General features: G+C 48.1%; 7 non-coding genes across 7 annotated transcripts; all 7 read left to right on the top strand.

The window, feature by feature from the left end:
- The first annotated feature begins 4930 nt into the window (after nucleotides 1–4930).
- On the top strand, nucleotides 4931–5003 carry Trnak-cuu (transfer RNA lysine (anticodon CUU)). Its single transcript has one exon. It is a non-coding gene; the product is annotated as a tRNA-Lys (tRNA).
- Nucleotides 5004–5340: 337 nt separating this feature from the next.
- On the top strand, nucleotides 5341–5412 carry Trnat-agu (transfer RNA threonine (anticodon AGU)). Its single transcript has one exon. It is a non-coding gene; the product is annotated as a tRNA-Thr (tRNA).
- A 2544-nt stretch (nucleotides 5413–7956) lies between these two features.
- Nucleotides 7957–8029, top strand: Trnak-cuu (transfer RNA lysine (anticodon CUU)). The gene has a single exon. It is a non-coding gene; the product is annotated as a tRNA-Lys (tRNA).
- A 337-nt stretch (nucleotides 8030–8366) lies between these two features.
- Trnat-agu (transfer RNA threonine (anticodon AGU)) lies at nucleotides 8367–8438 on the top strand. The gene has a single exon. It is a non-coding gene; the product is annotated as a tRNA-Thr (tRNA).
- A 2544-nt stretch (nucleotides 8439–10982) lies between these two features.
- Trnak-cuu (transfer RNA lysine (anticodon CUU)) lies at nucleotides 10983–11055 on the top strand. The gene has a single exon. It is a non-coding gene; the product is annotated as a tRNA-Lys (tRNA).
- A 337-nt stretch (nucleotides 11056–11392) lies between these two features.
- Trnat-agu (transfer RNA threonine (anticodon AGU)) lies at nucleotides 11393–11464 on the top strand. Its single transcript has one exon. It is a non-coding gene; the product is annotated as a tRNA-Thr (tRNA).
- Nucleotides 11465–12293: 829 nt separating this feature from the next.
- On the top strand, nucleotides 12294–12366 carry Trnat-agu (transfer RNA threonine (anticodon AGU)). Its single transcript has one exon. It is a non-coding gene; the product is annotated as a tRNA-Thr (tRNA).
- The last annotated feature ends 8051 nt before the right edge of the window (nucleotides 12367–20417 follow it).

A 20417-nucleotide genomic window follows, 5' to 3' on the forward strand; every position in this document is an offset into this window, starting at 1 on the left:
ATACCGTTTTAATGTAGCAATTGAGCAGTACGAAACCGTCTGAATGTTGCTGTGTACCATTTTGTGCTTGGAGATGGTCTTGAGCTTGAAACACACACAACAAGACCGGTGTTAACTAGCGAAATGGTCGGCAGAGTGCCGTCACCGCGAGTTTTGACTGGCACTTGCACATCTAAAACAACGTCGGAAAGTAACTCGTTCAGCTTTTGGGTCACATCAAGTATGTGTGTTAATTTTGACGCTGCTAGCTCTGCAGATTGTCATGCAACTCCTTTACCTCTCAGAAATGAATATGAAATAAAAGTGAAGTACGTGACGTGTGTGACATTAGGAAAACATTAGGCAGCATGGAGGGAATCTGTATGGGAGCGACCAACCCAAACGAGTACTGTGTGATCTGCTACCCAGCACGTATCCTACGAGTTAGCACGGCTAGCTCAGTCGATAGAGCATGAGACTCTTAATCACAGAGTCTTGGGTTCGAGCCCTACGCTGGGCGGAACGGAATTTCTTTCCGCTGCAGATGTAAATTACCGTTTTTCTGATTCACGTGATGTAATGGAAATAGCAACTTTAAAATTTGCCTACGACTCCATCAGTCGCAAGAAACTGTATTTGAAGGTGATTTTGTAGACATGTGTGAAAGTCATGTTCTGAAGTGCAAGTGGTTTTGTTTGGAGAGAACATCGGCTATGTGTCAGATGTGTAGCCAAGCAGTAATGGGTCGCCATAGGTGCAAATATTAGTTGAAAATATGAAGTGTTGTCAGCTGAAGTCTGATGATTCAGACGACCGTACGGACGAAGTACACAAAATTGCCGCTAGGCCGCGCCTCTTTAGCTCAGTGGTAACGCACTGGTCTAGTAAACCAGGAGTCGTGAGTTCCATTCTCACAGTAGGAAGACGAATTTTGGAAATCAGTTGCGCGTCGTGGCCGTATAGCAAACAGTATCTGTGATGATGAACAATTAGCGACAGGCGTATTATTAAGAATTACTCTCAGATGTGATTAAGGCGAATGGCGCAGATAAAGCATTTGCCAAAGCGGTACGGCATAAGGTGGGACTAGGCAGTCCGAATTACATCTTATAGATGTATATCTCACAAATCTCAGAGCCTCTCGCGGTCGTCGTCGTCGTCGTCGTCGCCGCCGTTTCTGCAGAAGTAGCAAATGGATATCGTAGCAAATGCGGCGAGGGACACCCTGCCTTCGATTCCGAATGCACAAAGTGTGTGGTCTTGTTTGCCAGTCTATATTTGGTCGGTCTCGTAAGAGGTTGAATGTAACGAATGGGTGGGATAGAGCAAGAGGCAGCGGCTGTGTGGAACGTAAACACAATTCCTCAGGGGGTGTGAGCGTTTCGAGATGAGTCGTATATAAGTTATACTTGGTCGTCAGTGACGGTGTGGTCTACTAGATAAGGCGTTGGACTTGGGATACGAAGATTGCAGGTTCGAATCGTGTCAGGGTCGTGTTTTTCCAATTCTGAAAAAGAAACATACCGTTTTAATGTAGCAATTGAGCAGTACGAAACCGTCTGAATGTTGCTGTGTACCATTTTGTGCTTGGAGATGGTCTTGAGCTTGAAACACACACAACAAGACCGGTGTTAACTAGCGAAATGGTCGGCAGAGTGCCGTCACCGCGAGTTTTGACTGGCACTTGCACATCTAAAACAACGTCGGAAAGTAACTCGTTCAGCTTTTGGGTCACATCAAGTATGTGTGTTAATTTTGACGCTGCTAGCTCTGCAGATTGTCATGCAACTCCTTTACCTCTCAGAAATGAATATGAAATAAAAGTGAAGTACGTGACGTGTGTGACATTAGGAAAACATTAGGCAGCATGGAGGGAATCTGTATGGGAGCGACCAACCCAAACGAGTACTGTGTGATCTGCTACCCAGCACGTATCCTACGAGTTAGCACGGCTAGCTCAGTCGATAGAGCATGAGACTCTTAATCACAGAGTCTTGGGTTCGAGCCCTACGCTGGGCGGAACGGAATTTCTTTCCGCTGCAGATGTAAATTACCGTTTTTCTGATTCACGTGATGTAATGGAAATAGCAACTTTAAAATTTGCCTACGACTCCATCAGTCGCAAGAAACTGTATTTGAAGGTGATTTTGTAGACATGTGTGAAAGTCATGTTCTGAAGTGCAAGTGGTTTTGTTTGGAGAGAACATCGGCTACGTGTCAGATGTGTAGCCAAGCAGTAATGGGTCGCCATAGCTGCAAATATTAGTTGAAAATATGAAGTGTTGTCAGCTGAAGTCTGATGATTCAGTCGACCGTACGGACAAACTACGCTAAAGTGCCGCTAGGCCGCGCCTCTTTAGCTCAGTGGTAGAGCACTGGTCTAGTAAACCAGGGGTCGTGAGTTCCGTTCTCACAGGTGGAAGACTTATTTTGGAAATCAGTTGCGCGTCGTGGCCGTATAGCAAACAGTATCTGTGATGACGAACAATTAGCGACAAGCGTTATATTAAGAATTACTCTCAGATGTGATTAAGGCGAATGGCGCAGATAAAGCATTTGCCAAAGCGGTACGGCATAAGGAGGGACTAGGCAGTCTGAATTACATTTTATAGATGTATTTATCACAAATCTCAGAGCCTCTCGCGGTCGTCGTCGTCGTCGTCGTCGTCGCCGCCGTTTCTGCAGGAGTAGCAAATGGCCATTGTAGCAAATGCGGCGAGGGACACCCTGCCTTCGATTCCGAATGCACAAAGTGTGTGGTCTTGTTTGCCAGTCTATATTTGGTCGGTCTCGTAAGAGGTTGAATGTAACGAATGGGTGGGATAGAGCAAGGGGCAGCGGCTGTGTGGAACGAAAACACAATTCCTCAGGGGGTGTGAGCGTTTCGAGATGAGTCGTATATAAGTTATACTTGGTCGTCAGTGAAGGTGTGGCCTAATAGATAAGGCGTTGGACTTCGGATCCGAAGATTTGCAGGTTCGAATCCTGTCACAGTTGTGTTTTTTCCAGTTCTGAAAAAGAAACATACCGTTTTAATGTAGCAATTGAGCAGTACGAAACCTTCTGAATGTTGCTGTGTACCATTTTGTGCTTGGAGATGGTCTTGAGCTTGAAACACACACAACAAGACCGGTGTTAACTAGCGAAATGGTCGGCAGAGTGCCGTCACCGCGAGTTTTGACTGGCACTTGCACATCTAAAACAACGTCGGAAAGTAACTCGTTCAGCTTTTGAGTCACATCAAGTATGTGTGTTAATTTTGACGCTGCTAGCTCTGCAGATTGTCATGCAACTCCTTTACCTCTCAGAAATGATTATAAAATAAAAGTGAAGTACGTGACGAGTGTGACGTTAGGAAAACATTAGGCAGCATGGAGGGATTCTGTATGAGACCAACTAACCCAAACGAGTACTGTGTGATCTGCTACCCAGCAGGTATGCAACGAGTTAGCACGGCTAGCTCAGTCGGTAGAGCATGATACTCTTAATCACAGGGTCGTGGGTTTGAGCCCTACGCTGGGCGGAACGGAATTTTTTTCCGCTGCAGATGTAAATTACCGTTTTTCTGATTAACGTGATGTAATGGAAATAGCAACTTTAAAATTTGCCTACGACACCATCAGTCGCAAGAAACTGTATTTGAAGGTGAAGGTGATTTTGTAGACATGTGTGAAAGTCAAGTTCTGAAGTGCAAGTGGTTTTGTTTGGAGAGAACATCGGCTACGTGTCAGATGTGTAGCCAAGCAGTAATGGGTCGACATAGCTGCAAATATTAGTTGAAAATATGAAGTGTTGTCAGCTGAAGTCTGATGATTCAGACGACCGTACGGACGAAGTACACAAAATTGCCGCTAGTCCGCGCCTCTTTAGCTCAGTGGTAGAGCACGGGTCTAGTAAACCAGGGGTCGTGAGTTCCATCCTCACAGGAGAAAGACGAGTTTTGGAAATCAGTTGCGCGTCGTGGCCGTATAGCAAACAGTATATGTGATGACGAACAATTAGCGACAGGCGTTTTATTAGGAATTACTCTCAGATGTGATTACGGCGAATGGCGCAGATAAAGCATTTGCCAAAGCGGTACGGCATAAGGTGGGACGAGGTAGTCTGAATTACATTTTATAGATGTATTTCTCACAAATCTCAGAGCCTCTCGCGGTCGTCGTCGGCGTCGCCGCCGCCGTTTCTGCAGAAGTGGCAAATGGCCAACGTAGCAAATGCGGCGAGGGACACCCTGCCTTCGATTCCGAATGCACAAAGTGTGTGGTCTTGTTTGCCATTCTATATTTGGTCGATCTCGTAAGAGGTTGAATGTAACGAATTGGTGGGATAGAGCAAGGGGCAGCGCCTGTGTGGAACGAAAACACAATTCCTCAGGGGGTGTGAGCGTTTCGACATGAGTCGTATATTAGTTATACTTGTTCGTCAGTGACGGTGTGGTCTAATAGATAAGGTGTTGGACTTCGGATGCGAAGATTGCAGGTTCGAATCGTGTCATGATCGTGTTTTTCCAGTTCTGAAAAAGAAACGTACCGTTTTAATGTAGCAATTGAGCAGTTCAAAACCGTCTTCATGTTGCTGTGTACCATTTTGTGCTTGGAGATGGTCTTGAGCTTGAAACACACACAACAAGACCGGTGTTAACTAGCGAAATGGTCGGCAGAGTGCCGTCACCGCGAGTTTTGACTGGCACTTGCACATCTAAAACAACGTCGGAAAGTAACTCGTTCAGCTTTTGAGTCACATCAATATGTGTGTTAATTTTGACGCCGCTAGCTCTGCAGATTGTCATGCAACTCCTTTACCTCTCAGAAATGATTATGAAATAAAAGTGAAGTACGTGACGAGTGTGACGTTAGGAAAACATTAGGCAGCATGGAGGGATTCTGTATGGGACCAACCAACCCAAACGAGTACTGTGTGATCTGCTACCCAGCAGGTATCCAACGAGTTAGCACGGCTAGCTCAGTCGGTAGAGCATGAGACTCTTAATCACAGGGTCTTGGGTTCGAGTCCTACGCTGGGCAGAACGGAATTTTTTTCCGCTGCACATTTAAATTACCGTTTTTCTGATTAACGTGATGTAATGGAAATAGCAACTTTATAATTTGCCTACGTCTCCATCAGTCGCAAGGAACTGTATTTGAAAGTAAAGGTGATTTTGTAGACATGTGTGAAAGTCATGTTCTGAAGTGCAAGTGGTTTTGTTTGGAGAGAACATCGGCTACGTGTCAGATGTGTAGCCAAGCAGTAATGGGTCGCCATAGCTGCAAATATTAGTTGAAAATATGAAGTGTTGTCAGCTGAAGTCTGATGATTCAGTCGACCGTACGGACAAACTACGCTAAAGTGCCGCTAGGCCGCGCCTCTTTAGCTCAGTGGTAGAGCACTGGTCTAGTAAACCAGGGGTCGTGAGTTCCATTCTCACAGGTGGAAGACTTATTTTGGAAATCAGTAGCGCGTCCTGGCCGTATAGCAAACAGTATCTGTGATGACGAACAATTAGCGACACGCGTTTTATTAAGAATTACTCTCAGATGTGATTAAGGCGAATGGCGCAGATAAAGCATTTGCCAAAGCGGTACGGCATAAGGAGGGACTAGGCAGTCTGAATTACATTTTATAGATGTATTTATCACAAATCTCAGAGCCTCTCGCGGTCGTCGTCGTCGTCGTCGTCGTCGTCGTCGTCGTCGTCGCCGCCGTTTCTGCAGGAGTAGCAAATGGCCATTGTAGCAAATGCGGCGAGGGACACCCTGCCTTCGATTCCGAATGCACAAAGTGTGTGGTCTTGTTTGCCAGTCTATATTTGGTCGGTCTCGTAAGAGGTTGAATGTAACGAATGGGTGGGATAGAGCAAGGGGCAGCGGCTGTGTGGAACGAAAACACAATTCCTCAGGGGGTGTGAGCGTTTCGAGATGAGTCGTATATAAGTTATACTTGGTCGTCAGTGAAGGTGTGGCCTAATAGATAAGGCGTTGGACTTCGGATCCGAAGATTTGCAGGTTCGAATCCTGTCACAGTTGTGTTTTTTCCAGTTCTGAAAAAGAAACATACCGTTTTAATGTAGCAATTGAGCAGTACGAAACCTTCTGAATGTTGCTGTGTACCATTTTGTGCTTGGAGATGGTCTTGAGCTTGAAACACACACAACAAGACCGGTGTTAACTAGCGAAATGGTCGGCAGAGTGCCGTCACCGCGAGTTTTGACTGGCACTTGCACATCTAAAACAACGTCGGAAAGTAACTCGTTCAGCTTTTGAGTCACATCAAGTATGTGTGTTAATTTTGACGCTGCTAGCTCTGCAGATTGTCATGCAACTCCTTTACCTCTCAGAAATGATTATAAAATAAAAGTGAAGTACGTGACGAGTGTGACGTTAGGAAAACATTAGGCAGCATGGAGGGATTCTGTATGAGACCAACTAACCCAAACGAGTACTGTGTGATCTGCTACCCAGCAGGTATGCAACGAGTTAGCACGGCTAGCTCAGTCGGTAGAGCATGATACTCTTAATCACAGGGTCGTGGGTTTGAGCCCTACGCTGGGCGGAACGGAATTTTTTTCCGCTGCAGATGTAAATTACCGTTTTTCTGATTAACGTGATGTAATGGAAATAGCAACTTTAAAATTTGCCTACGACACCATCAGTCGCAAGAAACTGTATTTGAAGGTGAAGGTGATTTTGTAGACATGTGTGAAAGTCAAGTTCTGAAGTGCAAGTGGTTTTGTTTGGAGAGAACATCGGCTACGTGTCAGATGTGTAGCCAAGCAGTAATGGGTCGACATAGCTGCAAATATTAGTTGAAAATATGAAGTGTTGTCAGCTGAAGTCTGATGATTCAGACGACCGTACGGACGAAGTACACAAAATTGCCGCTAGTCCGCGCCTCTTTAGCTCAGTGGTAGAGCACGGGTCTAGTAAACCAGGGGTCGTGAGTTCCATCCTCACAGGAGAAAGACGAGTTTTGGAAATCAGTTGCGCGTCGTGGCCGTATAGCAAACAGTATATGTGATGACGAACAATTAGCGACAGGCGTTTTATTAGGAATTACTCTCAGATGTGATTACGGCGAATGGCGCAGATAAAGCATTTGCCAAAGCGGTACGGCATAAGGTGGGACGAGGTAGTCTGAATTACATTTTATAGATGTATTTCTCACAAATCTCAGAGCCTCTCGCGGTCGTCGTCGGCGTCGCCGCCGCCGTTTCTGCAGAAGTGGCAAATGGCCAACGTAGCAAATGCGGCGAGGGACACCCTGCCTTCGATTCCGAATGCACAAAGTGTGTGGTCTTGTTTGCCATTGTATATTTGGTCGATCTCGTAAGAGGTTGAATGTAACGAATTGGTGGGATAGAGCAAGGGGCAGCGCCTGTGTGGAACGAAAACACAATTCCTCAGGGGGTGTGAGCGTTTCGAGATGAGTCGTATATTAGTTATACTTGTTCGTCAGTGACGGTGTGGTCTAATAGATAAGGTGTCGGACTTCGGATGCGAAGATTGCAGGTTCGAATCGTGTCATGATCGTGTTTTTCCAGTTCTGAAAAAGAAACGTACCGTTTTAATGTAGCAATTGAGCAGTTCGAAACCGTCTTCATGTTGCTGTGTACCATTTTGTGCTTGGAGATGGTCTTGAGCTTGAAACACACACAACAAGACCGGTGTTAACTAGCGAAATGGTCGGCAGAGTGCCGTCACCGCGAGTTTTGACTGGCACTTGCACATCTAAAACAACGTCGGAAAGTAACTCGTTCAGCTTTTGAGTCACATCAATATGTGTGTTAATTTTGACGCCGCTAGCTCTGCAGATTGTCATGCAACTCCTTTACCTCTCAGAAATGATTATGAAATAAAAGTGAAGTACGTGACGAGTGTGACGTTAGGAAAACATTAGGCAGCATGGAGGGATTCTGTATGGGACCAACCAACCCAAACGAGTACTGTGTGATCTGCTACCCAGCAGGTATCCAACGAGTTAGCACGGCTAGCTCAGTCGGTAGAGCATGAGACTCTTAATCACAGGGTCTTGGGTTCGAGTCCTACGCTGGGCAGAACGGATTTTTTTTCCGCTGCACATTTAAATTACCGTTTTTCTGATTAACGTGATGTAATGGAAATAGCAACTTTATAATTTGCCTACGTCTCCATCAGTCGCAAGGAACTGTATTTGAAAGTAAAGGTGATTTTGTAGACATGTGTGAAAGTCATGTTCTGAAGTGCAAGTGGTTTTGTTTGGAGAGAACATCGGCTACGTGTCAGATGTGTAGCCAAGCAGTAATGGGTCGCCATAGCTGCAAATATTAGTTGAAAATATGAAGTGTTGTCAGCTGAAGTCTGATGATTCAGTCGACCGTACGGACAAACTACGCTAAAGTGCCGCTAGGCCGCGCCTCTTTAGCTCAGTGGTAGAGCACTGGTCTAGTAAACCAGGGGTCGTGAGTTCCATTCTCACAGGTGGAAGACTTATTTTGGAAATCAGTTGCGCGTCGTGGCCGTATAGCAAACAGTATCTGTGATGACGAAAAATTAGCGACAAGCGTTATATTAAGAATTACTCTCAGATGTGATTAAGGCGAATGGCGCAGATAAAGCATTTGCCAAAGCGGTACGGCATAAGGAGGGACTAGGCAGTCTGAATTACATTTTATAGATGTATTTATCACAAATCTCAGAGCCTCTCGCGGTCGTCGTCGTCGTCGTCGTCGTCGTCGTCGTCGTCGTCGCCGCCGTTTCTGCAGGAGTAGCAAATGGCCATTGTAGCAAATGCGGCGAGGGACACCCTGCCTTCGATTCCGAATGCACAAAGTGTGTGGTCTTGTTTGCCAGTCTATATTTGGTCGGTCTCGTAAGAGGTTGAATGTAACGAATGGGTGGGATAGAGCAAGGGGCAGCGGCTGTGTGGAACGAAAACACAATTCCTCAGGGGGTGTGAGCGTTTCGAGATGAGTCGTATATAAGTTATACTTGGTCGTCAGTGAAGGTGTGGCCTAATAGATAAGGCGTTGGACTTCGGATCCGAAGATTTGCAGGTTCGAATCCTGTCACAGTTGTGTTTTTTCCAGTTCTGAAAAAGAAACATACCGTTTTAATGTAGCAATTGAGCAGTACGAAACCTTCTGAATGTTGCTGTGTACCATTTTGTGCTTGGAGATGGTCTTGAGCTTGAAACACACACAACAAGACCGGTGTTAACTAGCGAAATGGTCGGCAGAGTGCCGTCACCGCGAGTTTTGACTGGCACTTGCACATCTAAAACAACGTCGGAAAGTAACTCGTTCAGCTTTTGAGTCACATCAAGTATGTGTGTTAATTTTGACGCTGCTAGCTCTGCAGATTGTCATGCAACTCCTTTACCTCTCAGAAATGATTATAAAATAAAAGTGAAGTACGTGACGAGTGTGACGTTAGGAAAACATTAGGCAGCATGGAGGGATTCTGTATGAGACCAACTAACCCAAACGAGTACTGTGTGATCTGCTACCCAGCAGGTATGCAACGAGTTAGCACGGCTAGCTCAGTCGGTAGAGCATGATACTCTTAATCACAGGGTCGTGGGTTTGAGCCCTACGCTGGGCGGAACGGAATTTTTTTCCGCTGCAGATGTAAATTACCGTTTTTCTGATTAACGTGATGTAATGGAAATAGCAACTTTAAAATTTGCCTACGACACCATCAGTCGCAAGAAACTGTATTTGAAGGTGAAGGTGATTTTGTAGACATGTGTGAAAGTCAAGTTCTGAAGTGCAAGTGGTTTTGTTTGGAGAGAACATCGGCTACGTGTCAGATGTGTAGCCAAGCAGTAATGGGTCGACATAGCTGCAAATATTAGTTGAAAATATGAAGTGTTGTCAGCTGAAGTCTGATGATTCAGACGACCGTACGGACGAAGTACACAAAATTGCCGCTAGTCCGCGCCTCTTTAGCTCAGTGGTAGAGCACGGGTCTAGTAAACCAGGGGTCGTGAGTTCCATCCTCACAGGAGAAAGACGAGTTTTGGAAATCAGTTGCGCGTCGTGGCCGTATAGCAAACAGTATATGTGATGACGAACAATTAGCGACAGGCGTTTTATTAGGAATTACTCTCAGATGTGATTACGGCGAATGGCGCAGATAAAGCATTTGCCAAAGCGGTACGGCATAAGGTGGGACGAGGTAGTCTGAATTACATTTTATAGATGTATTTCTCACAAATCTCAGAGCCTCTCGCGGTCGTCGTCGGCGTCGCCGCCGCCGTTTCTGCAGAAGTGGCAAATGGCCAACGTAGCAAATGCGGCGAGGGACACCCTGCCTTCGATTCCGAATGCACAAAGTGTGTGGTCTTGTTTGCCATTCTATATTTGGTCGATCTCGTAAGAGGTTGAATGTAACGAATTGGTGGGATAGAGCAAGGGGCAGCGCCTGTGTGGAACGAAAACACAATTCCTCAGGGGGTGTGAGCGTTTCGACATGAGTCGTATATTAGTTATACTTGTTCGTCAGTGACGGTGTGGTCTAATAGATAAGGTGTTGGACTTCGGATGCGAAGATTGCAGGTTCGAATCGTGTCATGATCGTGTTTTTCCAGTTCTGAAAAAGAAACGTACCGTTTTAATGTAGCAATTGAGCAGTTCAAAACCGTCTTCATGTTGCTGTGTACCATTTTGTGCTTGGAGATGGTCTTGAGCTTGAAACACACACAACAAGACCGGTGTTAACTAGCGAAATGGTCGGCAGAGTGCCGTCACCGCGAGTTTTGACTGGCACTTGCACATCTAAAACAACGTCGGAAAGTAACTCGTTCAGCTTTTGAGTCACATCAATATGTGTGTTAATTTTGACGCCGCTAGCTCTGCAGATTGTCATGCAACTCCTTTACCTCTCAGAAATGATTATGAAATAAAAGTGAAGTACGTGACGAGTGTGACGTTAGGAAAACATTAGGCAGCATGGAGGGATTCTGTATGGGACCAACCAACCCAAACGAGTACTGTGTGATCTGCTACCCAGCAGGTATCCAACGAGTTAGCACGGCTAGCTCAGTCGGTAGAGCATGAGACTCTTAATCACAGGGTCTTGGGTTCGAGTCCTACGCTGGGCAGAACGGAATTTTTTTCCGCTGCACATTTAAATTACCGTTTTTCTGATTAACGTGATGTAATGGAAATAGCAACTTTATAATTTGCCTACGTCTCCATCAGTCGCAAGGAACTGTATTTGAAAGTAAAGGTGATTTTGTAGACATGTGTGAAAGTCATGTTCTGAAGTGCAAGTGGTTTTGTTTGGAGAGAACATCGGCTACGTGTCAGATGTGTAGCCAAGCAGTAATGGGTCGCCATAGCTGCAAATATTAGTTGAAAATATGAAGTGTTGTCAGCTGAAGTCTGATGATTCAGTCGACCGTACGGACAAACTACGCTAAAGTGCCGCTAGGCCGCGCCTCTTTAGCTCAGTGGTAGAGCACTGGTCTAGTAAACCAGGGGTCGTGAGTTCCATTCTCACAGGTGGAAGACTTATTTTGGAAATCAGTAGCGCGTCCTGGCCGTATAGCAAACAGTATCTGTGATGACGAACAATTAGCGACACGCGTTTTATTAAGAATTACTCTCAGATGTGATTAAGGCGAATGGCGCAGATAAAGCATTTGCCAAAGCGATACGGCATAATGTGGGACGAGGCAGTCTCAATTACATTTTATAGATGTGTTTCTCACAAATCTCAGAGCCTCTCGCGGTCGTCGTCGTCGTCGTCGTAATGGAGTGCACAATGGTGCTCGAGATGTGTTTGTTACCTCAGGTGCTGTATGATTGTCGACAAGGAGTGAAAACGGAGCAATTTGTGACGGCTCTTTCAATTTAAGACGTTAAAAACAGACGGAATTTGCATTTGTAACCTTTGGAACCTTTGTGTATATGAACGTGCCCGCGCCTTTGTACTCTGCTCCCTTCACCGCTACAAACCAACCAACCATCGTGTCCGTGCACATCGGAGTCGCAAAGAATGGGGAATAGCGCAGTTCGGTCGTGCATGGGCCGTAGCTCAGTTGGTAGAGCGTTCGCTTCACATGTGAAAGGTGCAGGGTTCAAGCCGCGGCTTAACCTCATTGAAGTCTAGAGGCTGGACAACACGTTCGTCTTACTCAGAGCGGTGTCCGAACTCTTTTTTCGACGTTATTCGTGCCACTTTCATTGTGGACAACTACGATTCGATACAGAATATTCGAAACCTGAAAGACACCCTAACGGATACATAGAGAGTAATGTTTGTCTGCTGAATAATGGGAGTGCATGGGTCTGTGTCGTATATATTGCTGTATGTAGCACCATTAGTCTTCGGAGGGCGGGCGTAGCTCAGATGGTAGAGCGCTCGCTTAGTATGCGAGAGGTACTGGGATCAATACCCAGTGCCTGCAGAATTTTTAACACACCTACATGCGCACCTTGCAATGCTAGTGGAATAATTCACAGCCAGCAGATGTGTCTAGGAAGATACAAGCGAATGATTAGCATCCACAATTGGCAAGCGTGCTGTTATTAGTGCGCGGGAAGCACCCTCCTCCCACGCCTTCACTTAATTTAGAAACAGTGCAAGTGTTCCCGTAAGATTCTCAAGCCTATGTCGGAAAGATCTGCCTTGCGCCGAGTTCACGTAAATCCCACTGCACATTCCTATTCTTTGCGTGCAGTCGGCTGCTACTGGTGTTGCTAGTTGTGACTGCTGACAACAGATGCCGTAGCAATCAGTTCATGGAGTGAGTTGTATGTTTTGCGATAGTCTGTCTCTGACAATCAAGCACAGGTGACATAGGTGCGAACACAGGAAGCTTGCAGACCCTCGCTGCCTGCAGACACCGAGCATCCACACTAGAAGGGCGGCCTAAGCCGTAGGCGACATGTGCTCATTCGCTTTGGCGCGACGTCGAATTATTAATAATGCTGTCACTAGCGTGAGCGTCGTGGAAAGTCGGAAAAGTCGGCTGCGTGGGTGAGTGCCTATTTTGGGGAGCGTTTCGTAGTATGCGCAGTGCAATGGAGACGCGGAAACTTGTTGTGGCCCAGTGTTTTGCAGTTGGACGACAAGATTGGTACACAGTAGTAAAGAGCGAGGCACTGAGTTGGCATGAATAATGGAGTGCACAATGGGGCTCGAGATGTGTTTGTTACCTCAGGTGCTGTATGATTGTCGACAAGGAGTGAAAACGGAGCAATTTGTGACGGCTCTTTCAATTTAAGACGTTAAAAACAGACGGAATTTGCATTTGTAATACCAGAGCATCGAAACTCCTTGGAACTTTTGTGTATATGAACGTGTCCGCGCCTTTGTACTCTGCTCCCTTCAGCGCTACAAACCAACCAACCATCGTGTCCGTGCGCATCAGAGTCGCAAAGTATGGGGAATAGCCAATTTGGTCGTGCATGGGGCGTAGCTCAGTTGGCAATTCGGCCTTTGGCTGTGGAGCGGTGCGGTACGTCCCGGCCGCTCCGTGTCGCGTTTCCGGGTGTGTTGTTGTTTACCGCGCCGGCGCGCTAGTGTTACGTATTGCCGTCATGTTCCTGACACACGATGGCTCTTTCGTATCGGAAAGCCACGATCAAGCTGCAGTTCGACACTACGTACTCTAGACCCAAGGCCCACGAAGTACAGCGTTTTTTACGCGATGTGATACATGTTGATCCTAACGAGCTGATCGGTATCCACTTATCAATTGTCTCCAGCGTCGTATATCTTAAGTTCACTGACGACGAAGCATGTGACAAACTTCTCAGACGCTCGACGGCAGGTTATCGGTTCTGCCACTCAGACGGAAACGTGGGTGTGGTGACGCTTGAACGTGCTGGATTGGGAATCCAAAATATGCGCGTGTTTGAGCTCCCTTTTGAAGTTCCAGCAGATTAGGTCACCCTTGCTCTTCGACCCTATGGAACAGTTCTCGGCCACACGGCCGAAAAATGGAAGACCTTCGACACCTACCCTGTCCTTAACGGGGTGCGACAAGTCCGTATTGACCTGCATCGCCATATTCCTTCGTATCTCACGATCGCTGGTTGCAGGGCTATAATTATTTACGACGGTCAGCCGAGAACCTGCTCCGGTTGTGGACAGACGGGACACATGCGTACCGAATGCCTGCAACGCCGTCTCGTGCAGACACCCTCGACCGACCAGATTCGTCCGTCGACACCGACCTCTCTGCCGATTACGTATGTTGCGGCGGCGAGACGGGAGACGCCAGCTGTATATGACGACCCCACTGTATTGGTGCGAGCTTTGGAGGACCCTGCAGTAGCTTCCACGGAGCCCCAAGCGTCTTTCAGTGCTGATGCTACTGATGTCCTTTCGTCGGACCCCGGCGCACCGTCACAACGGCTCGCCGACGGTGCGATGGAAGTTGATGCACAGGATGCAGCGTCCTCCCCTTGCCCTACGTCGGAAACAGAGGCGCGGCAGCGTAAGCAGAAATCACCCAAGCGTCATAAGAAGCGGCGCAAGACAACCGACGACGTAGAACAGCCCGAGGCGGCACCGCTGGATGACGAGGTGCCTCAACCGCTCCACCGCGCCGACACATGCGACCCTACCGTCTCACACGGTTCGACGTCTTCTCCCACTACCGCTGGGCCTGGACCACATGGGGATGCGGGAGATCACCGCAGCTCCGACACCGGGGATGCACCCTTGCCTCCGTCTGCCTCTCGAGATCCAGTGGTGTCAACGTCCCTGGGCGACTGGGCGCAGGAGATGGAGTTGCAGGATGCGTTACAGGACCAAGACGATGTACCGATGCCGATGGCAGCGTCTACGCGGCCGGCGACAGACGCCTAGGGCAGCATGAGCACCTCTCGTCGCTGCCTAGCACTTCGCAAGACCGGCGCTCCACGTCACGACTACTGCCCTCCTGTCATACCATGGTCACCTCCCGAGACTTGATGGACCAGGCATACCGCCTCGCCACGATCAATGTCAATGGCATTACATCTGATGTCAAGACCCGTATGCTGAAGGATACGTTACGCGCTGCGGATCTGGACGTTGTTTTCCTTCAAGAAGTCCGATCAGGACTCTGTCTCGATGCCTACGGATATGACGCCTACACTATGAATGCAGATGTGGGCGGCGGAGGTACGGCGGGAAGGGATAATGGCCACTGATGTCTCCTATTTACCGTCGGCCCGGGGGGTCGCACTCACGATTGGTACAGTACGTCTGGTGAACTTATATGCTCCTTCAGGCACCGGCAAAAGGAGAGAACGGCGCACCTTTTTTGCCGAAGATATAGCCCCGCTCTTCCAGGGCACTACCGACCACTTGGTAGTAGGCTGCGATTTTAATTGTGTGCTTCGCCCATCCGACCAGGAGCCACACTATACCACCTGCCCGGCACTCCAGGCACTTGTACAGGACTTGGCCTTGTTGGACACCTGGATCATCCAACACGGCGACCGTCGAGCACACACCTACTTTACTAGTCACTCTGCGAGCCGTTTGGATCGAGTCTACGTCACCCGCGGCCTACGATCGGCCGTTGTCGACGCTGAGATGTGGCCGGCAGCGTTCACGGATCACCTCGCATATGTGTGTACTCTCACCCTTCCCCACCAGCGCGTCCGCCGAAGTAGGGGTCCGTGGCGCCTCAATGTGGCCCTTCTTGATGAGATAAATTGCAGACGCGCAGTCGAGTCCACATGGAGCAATTGCCACCGGCGTTTACCCGCCTACCGTTCTGTACTTCAATGGTGGTTACGGTGTGCAAAACCCGCACTGTGCCGAACATTAGTCAGCTATGGACGCGACCAAGCGCGCTGGTATACTGCGACTACTGATTTCTACTATACTGCTCTCCGCGAACTGGCTGTACAACCGCCGTCGCCTGAGTACAACGCGTCAAGGCACAATTAGTTCGTATCAACGCCGTACGTCTTGCGGGTGTGCGGGTGCGAGCGAGGACGACTGATGATGTTCGTGGTGAACGACCTTCCCTCCACCATATCATTCAAGAACGCAGAAGACGCAAGAGGCATCTCATTACCGAGACGGAGGATGGGCGACGAGTTGACGCACAAATGGATATCGTCCGAGAGGTCACACAGTCATATAAACTTCTTTACGAGAGGGAGTCCCACATGAATGTAGGGGTCAGGGAAGTCCTATCTGACCTACCAGTCTCTCGGAACCTACAAGATGATGCTACGCTCTTGTCGGCGGTGACTTTGGAAGAACTGCGAGAGGCTCTGCTGCGTGGCTCTCCCAACAGAACGCCTGGCCCTGACGGCCTCCCTCTTGAATTTTACAAGCGGTTCTTTGATCTCATGGGCCCAATGTGGGTCAGGATGTACAGTGAACTCCTGGACGCCGATTTTCAGGTACCATCTGACTTTACTGAGGGTCTCTTGATCCCTGTGCCCAAACCCGGCGGAGGCCGTCGCCCTCTTGATTTTCGCCCGTTGACAATGCTAAACACTGACTATAAGCTGTTGACACGCATGCTCCGTGAGAGGCTCAAACCTTCGGTAATGGCGGCCATTCACACTGATCAAACCTGCCTCAGGGGCGACACTAATGTGTTTACGACTTTAAGCACCTATAGAGACGTGGTGGCGCTCATGCAAACTTGCAGCCTCCAAGGCGCTCTTGTTGCGCTGGACTTCGACCATGCTTTCGACCGCGTTAAGCATGGTTTCCTGCGTGCTGTTATGGAACACATCGGTGTCCCGCGTCTGACGACGTCTGTTGTGCTTCGATTGATCCATGGGGCTGTCACGAGGATTATGATCAACGGCTGTCGGTCCGCCCCTTTCCGTGTCAACAGGTCCGTCCCGCAGGGTTGTCCTCTTTCTGCCATGCTCTTCGCCGTTGCCCTCGAACCAGCTCTTCACGGACTACGGCGACGCTTGGAAGGACTTACCCTCCGTTCTGTAACCTTTTCGATGTGGTGCATACGCCGACGATGTGATGTTCTTAGCACGGTCTGGTGACGAAATACACACGGCGTTTTCCTGGCTCCACCAGTATGGGGCGGTGGCAGGCAGTGTGCTCAACCTTCGGAAATCACGCTACATGGAGGTAGGACGAGGAATGCCTGCAGGTCTGGCCGTACCTCTGACAAAGGTCCCGATGCTCAAGTGTTTAGGGATATCACTCCATCGACAAATACAACGCACGGTGGCCTTTACGTATCGTATGGTCTTACGACGACTCTGTTTAGAGGCTCGTCTCAATAAATTCAGATCATTGAACATTTTGCAACGCGCCCAATACGTCAATGTGTACATGGCTTCTCACCTTAACCATTACGCCCATGTACTGCCGATGACGGACACGATGGCTTCCAGGATACAGGCAGTGTTTGGACACGTGGTGAACGGTGGTGCTGTTTTCAAGATCCGTTTTGTTACGCTTACTTTACCCTTCGACAAAGGCAGTGTTGGACTCACTCACGTCAAGCACAGAGCGCTGGCACTGTATCTCCGTTCCATGAGGCGACTCTGGCTTTCACCAACAGCCAGTCTCCCCGGCCTACTGATTGAAGAAGTGGCCCCACGTACGCTGTACCCACCGGTACCAGTTGGACATTTATCGCCCTCGCTGTCACATATTACAACGTTTTTCGTAGAGCATAGCTATGTGTTGCGGGTTATATCGGAGACACGGAATCCGACAGCGAAGACTTATTATAGTGCTCTCCAGCACTAGACTCCGGATAACGACATTGTACGGCGCCACCCTACGGTCGACTGGCCGCGGTTTGGCGAGCCATCCACGCGCCGTTCCTGTCTACTTTCGTGCGGTCGACGTGGTATGTGGTCGTTAACGAGAAACTTCCAACCCGACAACGGCTGCATGCCATTCACCTAATTGACGAAACTGTGTGCCCTCGTTGCACGACGTTAGACACGGACGAACATAGACTGAACTGTGAGTGCTGGAAACTGATCCGCCAGATCCTGGCTTTCCTGCCCCGCAGCCCCTACGTTTCGATTTTACCCCAAGAACTCTTTCATCCCGACGCTGTCTATTTCCCTATGACCCGGATGAATGCGGTTAATTGGGTACGAGGAATGGCGATACACTACATATATCGCGATGGAGACAAACACGTCCTCGATTTATGGTACTATATGATCGACGAGTTTCTGGTCTTAACGAACAGACAGGATTACCGGAACCTTTTTGCGAACTATTTGGGTTCGTCATTCATAGACCCACCATCCAGCTGGGGTGTGCAGGGTGTGAGAAGACATTAACTTGTAGATGTGATCTTTCCACGATTCCCCTATGGTAACAGAAACAGTCTCTGGCTGTGTGCAGCGGCCCCGGGCGCTCCAACGATTGGTGGCTGGTGATGTCCAATGTAATGACGACCGCCCGTTCCTGGCCGCCCGCCTACCAATGTGACCGCGGCGAGCAAGATGGCCCTTTTTAGTTCACTTTATTGGCAACTTTTTGCGCATGGCTGCCTTGTTTTTTTATGCATTCTCAAAAAAAAGTGATTATCACATCCGCCTAACACGCGGGAGGTCCCCGGTTCGATCCCGGGCGGAAACAATTTTTTTTTATTTTTCTTCCAAATTCATTATCTTATATCCAATTCTCTGATTTGCTGCATTGAGAATGATGTTTGCGTCATATAATCAAAGATCGTAAAGACATATATTCATGTTTCAGGCAAAGCCTTCTTTTTTTTCTTCAGAGGTTTTTTGTGTTTCAAATTAGTCTTAGTTTTTCCAAGGATTTTTGTTTGTTAGTTTTACCGGACTTGTGTTTGGGTAGTGTAAGTAGTAAAAAAAAAAAAAATAGATAAAAAAAAGGTTACAAGAAAGAGCTGCGAAATGTGAGGTCCTTGGTTCGAGCTTTCCCTTGAGTAGAAATTTTACTTTCTTTATTTTCCCTAAGTTAAAAAAAAAAAGTTGGTAGAGCGTTCGCTTCGCATGTGAAAGGTCCAGGGTTCAAGCCGCGGCGCCTCCATTTTTTGTGGTCAGTGCATGGTAAGTGTTAGTCGCGGCGAACCTAAGGGCACGCAAGATGTTGCAAAGCCAGCGTCACAGACTGATATGATGTTAAAAACAGATGGAATTTGCATTTGTAATACCAGAGCATCGAAACTACTTGGAACTTTTGTGTATATGAACGAGTCCGCGCCTTTGTACTCTGCTCCCTTCACCGCTACAAACCAACCAACCATCGTGTCCGTGCGCATCAGAGTCGCAAAGAATAGGGAATAGCGCAGTTTGGTCGTGCATGGGGCGTAGCTCAGTTTGTAGAGCGTTCGCTTCGCATGTGGAAGGTCCAGGGTTCAAGGCGCGGCGCCTTCATTTTTTGTGGTCAGTGCATGGTAAGTGTTGGTCGCGGCGAACCTAAAGGCACGCAAGATGTTGCAAGGCCAGCGTCACAGACTGATATGATGTAAAAAACAGACGGAATTTGCATTTGTAATACCAGAGCATCGAAACTACTTGGAAGTTTTGTTTATATGAACGTGTCCGCGCCTTTGTACTCTGCTCAATTCACCGCTACAAACCAACCAACCATCGTGTCTGTGCGCATCAAAGTCGCAAAGAATGGGGAATGGCACAGTTTTGTCGTGCATGGGGCGTAGCTCAGTTTGTAGAGCGTTCGCTTCGCATGTCAATGGTCCAGGGTTCAAACAGCGGTTCCTACATTTTTTGGGTCAGTACATGGTAAGTGTTGGTCGCGGCGAATCTAAAGGCACGCAAGATGTTGCAAAGCCAGCGTCACAGACTGATATGATGTATACTGACGTAAGGAGAGCAAGATGTAAGCGTGGGGACCGGCTGTTATCGAGGTTTCATCGAGTGCAGATCTGTCTTAGGTATCACGGCTTAACCTCATTGAAGTCTAGAGGGTGGACAACACGTTCGCCTTACTCAGAGCGGTGTCCGAACTCTATTTTCGTCGTTATACGTGCCACTTTCATTGTGGCCAACTACGATTCGATACAGAATGCATGAAACCTGAAAGACACCCTAACGGATACATAGAGAGTAGTGTTTGTCTGCTGAATAATGGGAGTGCAAGGGTCTGTGTCGTCTATATGGCTGTATGTAGCACCATTAGCGTTCGGGGGCGGGCGTAGCTCAGATGGTAGAGCGCTCGCTTAGTATGCGAGAGGTACTGGGATCAATACCCAGTGCCTCCAGGATTTTTAACACACCTACATGCTCACCTTGCCATGCTAGTGGAATAATTCACAGCCAGCAGATGTGTCTAGGAAGATACAAGCGAATGATTAGCATTCACAATTGGCAAGCGTGCTGTTATTAGTGCGCGCGAAGCACCCTCCTCCCACGCCTACACTTAATTTAGATACAGTACAAGTGTTCCCGTAAGATTCTCAAGCCTATGTCGGAAAGATCTGCCTTGCGCCGAGTTCACGTAAATCCCACTGTACATTCGTATTCTTTGCGTGCAGTCGGCTGCTACTGGTGTTGCTAGTTGTGACTGCTG

Source organism: Schistocerca gregaria, chromosome 10 (assembly GCF_023897955.1).
Source record: "Schistocerca gregaria isolate iqSchGreg1 chromosome 10, iqSchGreg1.2, whole genome shotgun sequence".
Classification (NCBI taxonomy): domain Eukaryota; kingdom Metazoa; phylum Arthropoda; class Insecta; order Orthoptera; family Acrididae; genus Schistocerca; species Schistocerca gregaria.